This window comes from Leopardus geoffroyi, chromosome D3, assembly GCF_018350155.1.
Source record: "Leopardus geoffroyi isolate Oge1 chromosome D3, O.geoffroyi_Oge1_pat1.0, whole genome shotgun sequence".
NCBI lineage: Eukaryota > Metazoa > Chordata > Mammalia > Carnivora > Felidae > Leopardus > Leopardus geoffroyi.
Window position 1 is genome coordinate 49,233,438 of NC_059339.1, and position 14,432 is coordinate 49,247,869.

General features: G+C 40.2%; 1 protein-coding gene across 4 annotated transcripts in view; it reads right to left on the bottom strand.

Moving 5' to 3' along the window:
- The window catches only part of CHST9 (carbohydrate sulfotransferase 9), a 247,153-nt gene that overhangs the window by 185,996 nt on the left and 46,725 nt on the right, over positions 1-14,432 (bottom strand). The window lies entirely within an intron of this gene.

Here is a 14,432-nt window from a genome sequence, read left to right on the forward strand (position 1 = left end):
AAATGCTGTTCTTACAACTTCAATAGGAGCCTTTGTCTTATACAAAAGCTGTACAGTATTGTGCTCTATTGTGAGCAGAACCTTATTCAAAGCTACACTGAGGGCAAACTGGAATACAGTTACAAACAGCATTAAAAGTTAATGAAAAATCAGCCTGGTATATGCAGAACGATAAAAAAAAAAACAGTTGAAGAGAAAAAGTAATTATGTTATGGCTAGTTATAGTTAAGACTTAGGTAATTATTCTGAATTTGAAATTTAGATCATTTCCCCCCCTCCTTGATGTAATTATCCATTAGACTTACTAATGCACATTTTTCATGTCAAGCCAGCAAGAGCTCCGCGGTGAAGAAGAGAGGCTTCAAAAAGAAGGGGAAGAGGCAAATTCGATGCACATGGAAACAAAAGAGTGTAGGAAAGTATCAGCGTTTATTGCACAATCGATCACTGAGAATGTGCAGGCGTGCCAAGGCCATCTTTATTTGGTTATAGAATAGCTTTATTTGGTTATTTGGAAATAGATATGAACCCAATACGTCTCCAGCTTGACTACTCAAGGGAAAAAGTGCAGAAAAGAAAGGAGTTGTAAGTGAATCCAAGTATCAGCACTTTAGAGCTGAAAGGCAACTTGAACAACTGAGTAACTTCCTTATGTTTGAGGTCAGGAGGCCCAGTGAGGTGGGCCTCAGGCCTCCCACACAGCTACTCGGTGTGAGCTCCCTTGGCAGTCATCAATAACCATTTTCCTCTCTAAAATATGTATCTATAAAGAAATAACGTACAGTTTTGGGTAAAGTTCTTTCCTGAGACCTATTTCTCAGAATCCCCAACATGGAAATTCTGCCATGTGTTGGGTATGTCTATTCCAATTACGCATCCTGGAATCAGGGAAATAACCACAGGATGGGCTCAGAATGACCCACTCACTGTGACACAGACCCGAGCTAAAAATGTCATTCATCACCTAACCCCCTACTCCGACAATGACAGAGTATTAATTGGTATTAATTCCGGGCCAGTGTCCAGTAATCCCTCCAAAGTCTGATTATTTCCTTTTCCCCAAGGCACAGTCACCCGGTAAAAGTCTGCAGTATTCAGTAGCACTCTAGAGAGTCTTGTGGAATTATGTGAGCTTTTTAAAATAGAAATTACCTTTGTAGAAACAGATAGTCCACAATACCACAAAGACAGAATATCATGTCCTGGGTTTAGTTAAATTCTAACAGAAACACAGCAAAAAAGAAGGGAGAAGTCTGGGGAGGGCTAAGAAGTAATGGAAAGAAATGTCAAAAACAAGGGAAGATTTACTCATTTCCCCAGGACACCCTATTAGTTCTCAGAACTGCTGGTGAGCAGCTTGCTCCGAAGCAGACATAAGCATTGTGGCAATAGAAGACGCCATTTTTATGCACTGACACCAAGAATGTGGTCTGTTAGTTCCTGACAAGATAGCCAGAGTCGGGCAACAAGGCTACTCTTTGCAAGCCACCACCACCACAGTAAACCTAGGGTCTGTGCGTTTCACACTGGGCCAGGCAGGTGAAATATCACGTCACCTAGTCACAAGCCCTGCTCTCAAAATCCTCTCTCCTCTCTGCAGCCCTTGGCCAGCAATGACTCACAGGAATATTCAGAGAATACAAATGTGGAGCGATGTATGCCTTTATGAAGTTATAGGAGTCTTACAAGGGAGCTTTCTGGAAGGAATGGCAACACAATTGTTTGAAGTCAATAGAATGACTCATGTGGTAGTGCTATTCACTGTACACACAAAAAATAGAACCCAAAGGGTCCCCAAAGTCAGAACTGAATAAATGAATATTTAAGAATTCCAGATGCTAAAAATACACCTGAGATCTCATTTTCTCCTTAATCAGAAATTGCTTCAGGGAAGAAGGCTCTTTGCCTTCTGGAATCCAACATCAGCCAAGTTAACTTGGCATCTTGGCAGACATCAAGGATAACCTGACTCTCGCCAATTGTAAACAGAGACCATGAAATTTATTTATTTTTTTTTTTAATTTTTTTTTTTCAACGTTTATTTATTTTTGGGACAGAGAGAGACAGAGCATGAACGGGGGAGGGGCAGAGAGAGAGGGAGACACAGAATCGGAAACAGGCTCCAGGCTCTGAGCCATCAGCCCAGAGCCTGATGCGGGGCTCGAACTCACGGACCGTGAGATCGTGACCTGGCTGAAGTCGGACGCTTAACCGACTGCGCCACCCAGGTGCCCCTGAGACCATGAAATTTAAATGCAAGTGATACAGAGGAGAAAGGCGGCCCTACCTGTTGCTGCAAAGACTTACGCTATTTAAATTTCAATGGGTATTGCCATAGTATAATTTGAACTTGTTCAGATTTTTTTCAAATGCACACCTGCTATTACAAGCTCAATCAAGTTGATGTAAAACATTTCAGAAGAAGAAATAGAATTAAAACCTATTAGATTTTCCCATTACTACTAGCTTTCCATTTAATTACAGAACCATTTTCTCATCTATTCTAGATTGCTCATAACTCTTTATAGTTCTTCCAAAAACACAGCACCTCACTTTTTGAATATGGGATTTCAGGTTGCAGTTATGTCTTTTTCTTTAGCTCTAGGTTATCGGACATACCTTTGATCCAAAGCAAACTGGGAGTCTCTACCTAATTTTCTGCCAGTGGTTCGTTCAGTGAATGGACTTCTGATTTCTGCTGATTATTGAGTTGCTTCTGGGGATGGTTCTAAAATGCAGGCACTGACCCTTAATGTCAATCATAAAATTCAGAGTCCAAAATTCGGAGGCAATTTCATTGTTTACAGTGTATTTCTGGCAGTGTGATCACAAGCAGGCTGACTGCTTTATGGATTTGTCTCTCTCCTGAGCAAACTTAAAAGAAGGCTTAGTAAAACCTACATTGGTTTATTGAGTGTGTGAAAGCTGGCTGCTATTCTTTTCTCCTACTACTAGATATTCTTCGGCTTTGTGTACCTCAAGATTTTTAAAACTGAGAATTTTTCTTAGTGTTACTAAATACTTATTTCTTAGCTAATTATTATGTGATGGGTCACGCGGAATATCTTATGATAAAAACCATTCGTATTTTAAAGTATATTTCATAGTACAAGAAAGGCCAAATTGTGTAAGCCTAGCTTATGTGAACTAATAATTCATGATCAATTGGCTATTAAAATAATTTGAAAGCCGTTTCTAGGACCATGCATGCAATACATAAATATTTATGCCTATTGTTATTCATCCACAAACAACTATTAATTGTGATTTACCTACATGGTATGTGATAAGTATTCTGGAATTCTACATTTATCATTGTGATGTTTTCATTAAGAGTACACTCAGGCATTTCCACAGTGCACGGCCACGGCGTGGACAGCTGGACATTTTGCCTCTGTGTTGCTTCCTCTCTGAATACAACTGAGCCACTTCTGATGTCGGGTTCTGGCCTTCTCAATTTCTGAAAAATTAATGAGGAAAATTCTCTCTCCGTCAAGATTCTTAACTAACTACGTAGCCAGCAGCCACCCACCTAACAGTGAAATGTCATCTGAAGCAAGGAAAATGGCATCTGTGCAGGATACATTTTGTGCTTTCTCCGAGATGGGGTCCAGACAAATGGGAAGCTTCCAGATATGAGAACGGTCACTGTCCCTGATGTCAACTCTGCTCCCACATTCTTCTTTATTGGTTTTTAAAAATCGCTAACACTGGAGCTAATAATTTTGTACTGTGGGTCACACAGATGGGCTACCCAAGTTGAATGTTCTGGAAAACAAAGACATTTCAGAAGGGTAAAATTGAGAAAATGAGAGAAGTGAGGGCACAGAGTAAAAGAACAGAAGTTTAATAACTAACCTATAAATTAAATTTTTATATTATAAAAAAGCCCTAACGTTAAACTATACTAAGATTTAACTACCTTATCACTAAAATAATGCATGATAAGGTTTTGCAGAAGCATGTCACCATGACAGAGTACAATCATGTGTTTTTGCTTCCATGAAATCATATGGTGGATTCTCACAGACACTGACGGAAAACGTCATTTTCCTGGGTAGGCAATCAGATGCTGACATATATGCGTACATATACTGGTATTTCTTTTCTAAAATCCCTAACTCAACATTTTCACATCGAGTTAGCAAAATCCTACCTACCATGGCCAGAGGAAGCACACGCTAGGCACAGGGGAAGCAACGGTGAAATGGGCTGCTCCTGCCACCCTCGTACATCTTATGGTCTAGTGGTTTGAAGGCGGTGAGCTTGATACTGACTAACACCCCAGGTTCACCATCCTGAGTGGTTTCATGGGAAAGTACAGGGTGCACATGGGAGGAAAAACTTAACCATCTGAGACATGCGAAATGCTTCCAGAGGCACCTGTAGAGGCCTAGGTGTGACAGACCTGATGGCCACTTCAAGGAAGTGGAAGGAATTTAATACAGCTGGAGAATAAGTGCAACATATGCAGAAATGAGCCTAGAGAGTTAAATAGAGGTCATACCATGAAGAGCCTTGACGGCCAAATTATGAAGTTTGGGTTTGTCCCAAGAGCCATTCTGGGGCCAAGAAGAGCTTTCATCTGGGGGGAGGAACAAGGGAAATGGAGATATCATAAATGGCAACAAGGTCTTTAGATGGGGCAACTGCCTCAATGGTCAAACGGGACACACATTGGAGAACATGATGAGTTCAGCTTTGTACTTACTGAATTCAAGGGATCTGGGGGGCACTCAAGTACAGACGCCTAGGAAGCAGATGGCACTATGGGAACTGTGAGGAATCCGTCTATGGATGGAATTATACCAGAAATGCATGTACAGTGAGGAGGAAAGGAGCCAAGGGTAGGGAACATCAACATCCAAGGGATGGTAAAAGAAAACAAAGTAGTCTGAAGAGGGAACTGAGAATGCAGCCAGAGAAGAGCAGGAAAACTAGAAGAGTCTGTCCATGGACATCAAAGGAAGGTGACATTTGAAGGTCACTGGTATCTAATGCTACAGAGAGCCGAGTGGAAGACGGGGAAGGACTCAGTGGATGTTACGGCAGGCAGATTATAAGGACCAGTGGTTGATGGGGCCAGACTGCAGTAAGTGAAGGGAGGGGGAGGAGAGAGTAATCAAGGGGTGATTATACAAAATTCTTTTTAAAAGTTAAAGGTGACAGGCACCTGGGTGGCTCAGTCGGTTATGCGTCCAACTCTTGATTTCAGCTCAGGTCATGACCTCATGGTTCGTGAGTTTGAGCCCTGCGACTGGCTCTGTGCTGGCAGCATGGAGTCTGCTTGAGATTCTCTCTCCGGTCTCTCAAAAATAAACATTAAAGACAAAAAAAGAAGTTAAAGGTGAGGAAGTAGATTGAGGGAAGTGGGAAGCTGTGGTTGACAGGTGTTATTTTTGAAACCAGTGAGACTGAACCATGTAGAAATGCAGATACAAGGAAGTGACAGAGAAAGAGACAAAGACCCAGGAGGAGAGAATATACAGAGGACGGGCAAGATCAGAGAAGAAGTACACGTCTTGGGAGACAGAATATGAGTAAGGCAATGAGGAGGAGGAGGGGTGGGAGGATAGAGGAAGAGGAAGAGGAAGTAGAAGCTGAGAGATGAGCCAAAGACGGGGTGGGAGTAGATGAGTCTACTTATGCTGCTACAACTGTTAGTAGGAAGCTCTGAGAGTTTTCTTTGATGCTATCTTTTTTTCTGTGAAGTGGGAGGAGCGGTGCTCTGCAGAGAGACTTCGGGGAGATGGTGTGGTTGGAGGGCTGAGGAGAAAGTAGCATTTTAGAAACTGTCTCTGAGGGGCACCTAGGTGGCTCAGCTGGTTAAGTGTCCAACTTCAGCTCAGGTCATGATCTCACTGGTTGTGAGTTCGAGCCCCGTGTTAGGCTCTGTGCTGACAACTCAGAGCCTGGAGCCTGCTTTGGATTCCGTGTCTCCCTCTCTCTCTGCCTTTCTCCTGCTCTCTGAAAAATACATAAACATTAAACATTTTAAAAAAAGAAAAGAAAAGAAAAAGAAACTGTCTCTCTGGAAAACAGGAGAGGAAAAAGCTGAATAGGGAACACAGGATTGTCAGGCAACATTAAGAGCCCAGCCACCCGTTTATCCTGTACCAATCTGTCTCATGTAACTTTCTACCACTGTCTATAGTTGCCAGAGATAAAAACAGACAGTCAGACTGATCTTGAGGAACGACACCACGTTTTGTGAACAGTTGATGAGGCTTCTTCATGAGCTGCACAAAACACTCCCACAAGAATATTCCAAATTCATTGCATGACTCCATGAAAAGTACATTTTTCCCCAACACTCTGAGCCTAGAAAATCTGGGGGGACTGGTTAGTGAATACAGCTATTCTATTTGGAATATATAGCTCCATTAATACGATAATCATTAATTAAATGATTTGGGGGTTATACATATATCCCTATGTGGCTGTTTCATACGAATAGTCACTCGAAAGTTGTTTAATTCTTCAGAAGAGGTAAAAGAAAACATCTAGAGTTGTGAAGTTCACAAACAGATTTAGAAGGTTATGATGACACCAAAGATTGATACATTGGGAATCCTGCATAAACCATCAGTTGCTCTCTGTCTCTGGAATCTCTCTCCCAATTCTTTCCATTGAAGTTTTAATTGGGACCGCCTATGTTCCAGGTACTGTGGTCCTGACCTTCAGTGGGCTTCCAGTTGGGGAAATGAAAGCAAATGTTTACAACCTAGGCTGACTCACTTTGCAAGAGCTGGAGCTAAAAGCTAGAGAAAAGTAAAAGGGAGACAAGTGATTAATACTGTTTGAGTAGCACAAACATATTTACTTTCAATCTCGTATATATAATTCAATATAACTTTTGGTAATCTGTGACTCGGGGAAACAAGAAAGAACACTTAATGAAAACTAAAATTCTTTTTAAGTTCCTTTGTTTTGAAAGAGAATGAGTGCATGTGCACAAGCAGGGGTTGGGGTGCAGAAAGAGAGAGAGAGAGAGAATCCCAAGCGTACTCCATGCTGTCAGTGTGGACTACAATGTAGGTCTTGAACCCATAAACCGTGACATCATGACCTGAGCCAAAATCAAAAGTCGGATGCTTAAGCAACCAGGTACCCCTAAGGTTCTTTTATTTAGAGACAATCTATGTTTCCTTTTTACCTTTTGTGCCTCTTTAACCTGTGATGAACTGGGTACCATGAAGTTTTCCACCAAACCTCTCTCAGTTGATTGCTTTATTCTTGAAAGCTAAGTTTGAAAAGAAACATAGCATACATTATTTCCAAAGACAGTGGTTCTACACTGGTGAACTTTCTTTTGAAGTCTGGGACTGTTACAACACTCAAGGTCTTATCTGTGCAGGCAGATTTTCAAATGGAAAACAGAAACTATATCCTTGCTCCCAGTGATGCATCTGGTTGCTACACTTCTCAGCTGGGTTTTGGAATGGCTATGTTCAAGACACTTCAGGAAACAAACCAGTGATTGAAAAGCACCCCAGTCCTCTTGGATCTCCAGGAAAAGGCAAGAGGAAAAACTAGAAGGGAAAGGGGAAGAATATTTTGTGGAAAATACTCAGTTATCAGGAGTCATGTTTTAGTGCCAGTGTTGTTATTACTGGTTGTGCAAATTTAAGCCTCTTCGTTGCTCCTTTATAAAAGGAGGAGGCTGGGATTGGGTGATGCTTTGAAAGTTTAAAGAGTTTATTTTTATTAGGAAAATTAGAAATTTTGGACTTGGTGGTATTACATACCAAATCAATATGAGCAGGAGTTAACTTGCCTATCATCATGAATTATTTAGTGAGTGAGGTCTTTACACTTATACTCAAAGTCCACACTAATGACCTAGTAATTATTTTAATCGATTCTCAATGAACTGTTAACTACCCTGTTGGCATACCAATAAGCAAGAAGCATTGTGAGAGCAGGTTCTGTGCACTATATTTGTATCCTTCCATCCACAATTCTGAACGGAAATCTGTGTATCCAAATAAATATTTCTGTATCCGTTTTTTACTAAGATTTATCATTTAACATTTGCGGTATTCTAAAAGTCCTAATTTTGATTTGTGTGAGCAGAAGAGAAGATACGACATGGAATCACAGAATCTTGAAGCTGATATTATTTTGGAGAACATGCAGTGTAAGCTCTTATAGAAAACTCTAAACATGTGAGCAAAGATATTACACAAGAATGCTCTTAGTAGGAAGTTGTGTGACAGCAAAAAATTAGAAACAGCTTTTATGCATACCAACTGGGGAATGGATAAATCAACTGCAACATATTCACATGATGAAATATTATACAGTAGTTGGGTTCATGAATTACAGTTGCAATATATCAATAGAAATAAATCTCAAAAACCTAATGTTGAATGAAGAACCAAGTTGCACAAGAGTATATACAGATAGACACCTTTTATAGAAGACTAAAAATATGAAAAAAGGAATACACGTGTGTTAAAATTATAGAGACATGTACAGGAATGCCGGGATAAGCATCAACTTTGGGATGGTGGTTAACCGAGGACAGCAAGGAACAAGGTGCGGAAATCAGAGAAGAAAATAAACCAGAATCTGGAGAGATTAATCAACTTGTTTAAAAAACACAAAACAGGCCAGAAGTGAGTAGTGAGAGCTTTGTGCTTTCCACTACAAAATACTACCCCCAAAATGGACAGCTCCTGAGACTGGCTTTGTTTATTCGTTGGTCTCTTCTTCAGACACATGATAGCCCCAGGGAACTTAACATTATAAGGGACCTTAAAAGGTCTTATCTTCTGCAATTCCTCACTCAATTTTTTACTTTACATACAACATGTCTGCTAAATGATGATCCCGCTTTTGTTAAAAACAAACCACAGCCAAAAGGAAAAATAAGCCTCTCCAAGTAACACCTTCCTAACCTCAAGGAAGACATTTCAGGATATCACTGGAGAAAATCCCCGCTAAACCAAACAGCGTAACTTCTGAAAAGTCCAGAGTTAACTACCAGCTCCACTTGCCTTCTAAGTGTGGTTGAGCTTAGCTTTCAGTGCGGGTTGACTCATTAGGCAAGGACTTGCTGGCATCCTAAGCATGTAGTAAGGGCCAGGCACAATGCCGGATGCTAGAGCATGGAGTGAACAAGGCAGCTCTTGCGATCCATGGTATAAATGAATCAAAAAGTGTGAAGGAGGATTGTTTTGCACTATCCGCCCCTTTGCCCTTCCCCGAGAGGCGAGTAAAGCTAATGGGGTCCTTCATGAGGCTCCTTGAAGCTCCAGTAATCCTGCTTTGAGAAAGATGGCTACATACTGAGGGTGGGAAAGAAGATGAATATACAAGAGCCAGACTGCATTTGTTAGAACTGTTTGAGCTACAGGTGACAGAAACCCCACTGGGACCTCTAGGGATTCGAGGATGTCACTTCGGTATATTATTTTGAATTAAACTTACTTAATAAACAGCTGGTGCTACAGAATTGTCGAATCACTACGTTGTACCCCTGGGGCTAATATGACATTGCATATCAGCTATACTTCAATTAAAAAAAAAAGACACAAACACGTAGTTCAAGAAGGACCCTCCTTTGTCTCCCTGAAAGCAGGAAATAAATCTCCCGTGTGAAAGGTACCCTTCCTGTACCAGGAGGGTGGAAGGCATCCTTACCACCAGAGACAGAGAATTTCATGCTGAGAAGACTGTACAAACCTTGTTACATCTTTAACAATTTACTACCTCTGCATCTTGTCCATTCTTCACAAATTTATTGTTTGTCTAAAAGTTATAAAAGCTGCCTTCTTTGGTCATTTCTTTGAGTCTCATATTTTTATGGGGCTCCAATACATATGAAATTCAATTTTTTGTCTCCTGTTAATCTTATGTCAATTTAATTATTAGGCCAGCCAAAGAACCGAGAAAGGAAGAAGGGAAAAGTTTTCTGCCCTTACAGACCACCAGAAACACCAGGAAGCAGCAGTGTTGAATCTTGAGAGAAGAAGGTCCAGGAACCCAAACACTTGCTGAACTTGTCCATGACTCTGCTCTTCTCCTCCTGACTGCTTTTCTTCCCTCCCTCCCTGGCCAAGTAACTTCATCTCCTCTGGCTCATGTGGTAGGAAACAGCCACATACACTTCTGAGTTTTCTGCCACATGGTTAGGCACTTGAGCCCATTTTCCTGGTATTGGAAACCAAAATCCCAAGAAAGGGAATCAGTGGTCAAGCCTGCACTGGCCACCGATTCCTTGGACTGGTGATTCGCTGCTACCACAATGTGTGGTGTACTATGAAAGATGGGCCTAGCGTTGGCCAACAGACCAAACGAAGCCTTCCATTGTAATATGGCGGTTTCTGCTACAATTTGGATAGTGTAGCAGAGGAAAAGGAGCACCCAAAAGAAATGGAGGCAGGGGCCGCATCCTGAAGAAGGATGAGTGCTGAGATAAAGCAATAGTTAAAGCAATAGCATTATTGTTTATGTGTGTTTAAAACATACTTGGAAACAAATGTATTCAATGAATTACTAGAGTTTTAAAAATCTATGTTGAATGGACTGATACTGTAGCAAAGCTTGGCCACTAAATGTTCTTCAATTTCAGAAAATTTTAAGCAACTTTGACATCCATTTCTCCTTCATTTCTAGCAGTGTGGCTTCTGGAGTATAAGACAAAAGCAGGTGACAGCCCCCAGGAATACAGAAGACTCAGAAGGTTGGGGCAGAAAGGCCAGACAAAGTCCACTGGGAGAAGGAAGTTAGAGGTGGCTGGGTGAATAAGAATAAACACTGGATTTAGAGGGCACTGGGGGTACAGAGTGAAGTGAGGACTGGAGTCGGGACCTGGGAGTTGGGGGTACGGGGTGAAGGAGGGGGTGGAGATACACTGGTGACCAATATATAAGCTCCCTGCCCTTGGGAAGCTTAAATTATATTGGGAGAGGTAGACCATATATAAATAAACATAAAGAATGATTACAGATCATAAGTGCCATGAAGTAAAACTTTAGGAAATAATAAAACAGATGCTAGGAGAGAAACCATCAGAAAAGATGTACTTTACACAGGATGTTGAGGGAAGGTGATATTTAAACTGTACCCTGAATGATAAGGAAAGCCAGCAACGGAAACGACCAAGAAAAATGCATTTCAGGAACAGAGAACAGCTAACTCAAAGGTCCTGAGATGGACAAAAATCACATGAAAGACAGGACACACTGGCATCCAGAGGTGAGCAGAGACAGCATGTGCTCATTTGATTAAAAAAAAATGGCTGCCAGGCTCATCAAACTTGGAGGAAGTAACTCAAATGAGTGATTTTTTTAAAGGAAAGCAATTTTTATTTTCCTGAGTATGGGAACAATTGTAAGCATAAAGTCCTTCCATGTTGTAAGTGGCTTTGCTCCAGTTCTGGTATACAAAAATCCCCCAGGAGAAAATAGAATTTCAATATAGCAACATCACAATCAGGACAAACAGCTTGATTTTGGAGGGAAAGAATATACTTTCTCATCAGAGAGGCTCAAGAGAAAAGAATTATGTCAATCTAGTCTAGTTGCAGAACTTTATATGCCACAAAATATACTTAGTTTGAAAAAAAAGCAAGATGAAATCTCCTTAGAAATACCAAAGCATGAGGCCGGTTTGCTTATGAGGTCCTGAAGCAATTGTCTGAGGAAAAAGCAGTAAGGTGGCTTTACTTTGCCTGAAATCAGAAGCTTGCAGCCACTATGTTTCACTTTCATACACACCTATGAGGGTTAAAATATAACCTAGGCCTAATGATGTTTATTGTGAATTAGCAGAAGAAAATATTAAAAGTACCTCTTTGTTTTGGCTATGCTGCCTTTGATAACAGCATGTAAGATTTGAATAGAATGCTGACCTGCAGGAAGTTGACATCACTGACCAAAAAGAACATACTTTTCAGGCTAAGTGTGTTGTGTATCAGTCCTACAGAGCCTGGGTTGGTGAGAGTGGGTTTTGAGAAGGTGGGATTATGGCTATATCATTCTTTCTTTTCTATGCCAGCTATGGTAATTCATACGTTAACTATGAGAATTCTTAGCTTAGATGCTAATGTTGAACCCTAAACTAAATTCAGTATCACTATTCCATGAAAATCAGAAAGAAGGAATCAGGAAACAGTGTCTACTTAAAAGTAGGAAAGAAAAGTCAAAGAAGTTTCGGTTTAAGGAAAACATGTAAAAATACTATCAATAAATAGCCAACAAATTACTGGTCTTACCAAAGTCACCTTGAAAAAGAAAAGCAAGGATGCCTGGGTGGCTCAGTCGGTTAAGTGTCTGACTCTTGGTTTTGGCTCAGGTCATGGTCTCACAGTTCCTGGGTTCGAACTGCACATTGGGCTCTGCACTATCAATGCTTGGGATTCTCTCTCTCTCTCTCTCTCTCTCTCTCTCTCTCTGCCCCTCCCCCACTTGCACTCTTTTTCTCTCAAAATAAACAAATAAACTTTTGAAAAAAAGAAAAGAAAAGAAAAGAAAAGAAAAGCTGAAGGCATCATGCTCCCTGATTTCAAACTATATTACAAAGCTAAAGTAATTTAAAAAGTGTAGTATAGGCATAAAAACAGACGGACACATTGGTCAATCGAACAGAATATAGAGCCCAGAAATAAACCCACACTTACATGGTCAATTAATTTACAACAAAGGGGGCAAGAATATACAACAGGAAAAAGACAGTCTCGTCAACAAATAGTGTTGGGAAAACTGCACAGCTATTTGCAAAAGAATGAAATTGGACCACTACCTTACACCAAACACAAAGATCAAGTCAAAAGGGATTAAAGACCTAACTAAATATGAGACCTGATCCCATAAAACTACAAGGAAACATAGGGTGGTGAGCTCCTTGTCATAAGTCTTGGATGATTTTCTATATCTAACACCAAAAGCAAAAGCAACAAAGAGAAATAAACAAGTGGGACTACAAACTTAAAAGCTTCTGTACAGTGAAGGAAACTATCAACCACATGAAAAGGCAACCTACTGAATAGGAGAAAATATTTTCAAATCATATATCTGATAAAAGACTAACATCCAAAATAGACAAAGAACCCAAACAACTCAATAACAAAAAGCAAACAATCCGATTAAAAAATGGGAAGATCTGAATAGACATTTTTCCAAAGAATATATACAGGTGGCTTGCAGACACATGAAAAGATACTCAACATCACTCATCATCAGGGAAATACAATCAAAACCACAGTGAGATATCATCTCATACTTGTTGGAATGGCTATTATCAAAAAATCTAGAAATAACAAGAGTTGGCAAGCATAGGGAGGAAAGGGAACCCTAGTTCACTATTGGTGGGAATATAAATTGGTGCAGCCACTATAGAAAAGAGTATGGAGGCTCCTCAAAAAATAAAAAACAGAACTACCATATGATCCAGCAATTCTACTTCTGAGTGTTTATCCAAAGAGAAAGAAAACACTGTTCAAAAAGATACATGTATCCCCATGTCCACTGCAGCATTATTTACAATAGGCAAGATATGCAAATAACCTAAGCGTCCATTGATGAATGAATAAACAATATTACTCAACAATAAAAAAGAATGAAATCTTGCCATTTGCAATATGGACGGACTTTGAAGACACTAAGCAAATGAAATAAGTCAGACAGAGACAGGCTAATACTGCATGATCTTTCTTACATGTGGAATCTAACAAACAAACAAACCCCGAAGCTCACAGATACAGAGAATAGATTGGTGGTTGCCACAGGTAGGGCAGGGGGTGGGGGAGAAAAGAGTGAACTGTCTTTGTTTTTTGTTTTCCTGTTTAAATAAATTGATTTATTTTTTAAAAAAAAGTAATGGTCCTGAATAAAAATGCTCAGAAATTGTTTAGGTAGATATTTACAGTGTCGGATAAATCCAGGGAACATTTTTAGTTTGGCATAGATGAAACTAAATTTGATTCTGGAAAATCTCAAGAAAAGAAATAACATAAGCTATTTGGGGGAATCTGTTTGATTTTTCACTATTTTGCATATTTAAATTATGTGTGCTTTACTTTACCACTTGATAGGGGATTTTATTAGAAATGTGTATTTCTTTTTTCTTTAATGTTTATTTATTTTGAGAAAGAGAGACATAGTGTGAGCAGGGGAGGGGCAGAGCGAGAGGGAGACAGAATCCAAAGCAGGCTCCAGGCTCTGAACTGTCAGCACAGAGCCCGAAGTGGGGCTCGAACTCACGTACATGGAGAGATCATGACCTGGGCTGAAGTCAGATGCTTAACTGACTGGGCCACCCAGGTGGCCCAGAGATGTATATTTCTAACACAGGTTTCATATAAGTATACAATACATCATATTTTAAAAGGCATAAAAAGTGTTAATGATTCAGAGGAGAGGGACCCGTATCATCTTTTATGAAATGGTTAAAAAAGCTGGGGCTTCCTTTGCCGTGAAAATGAT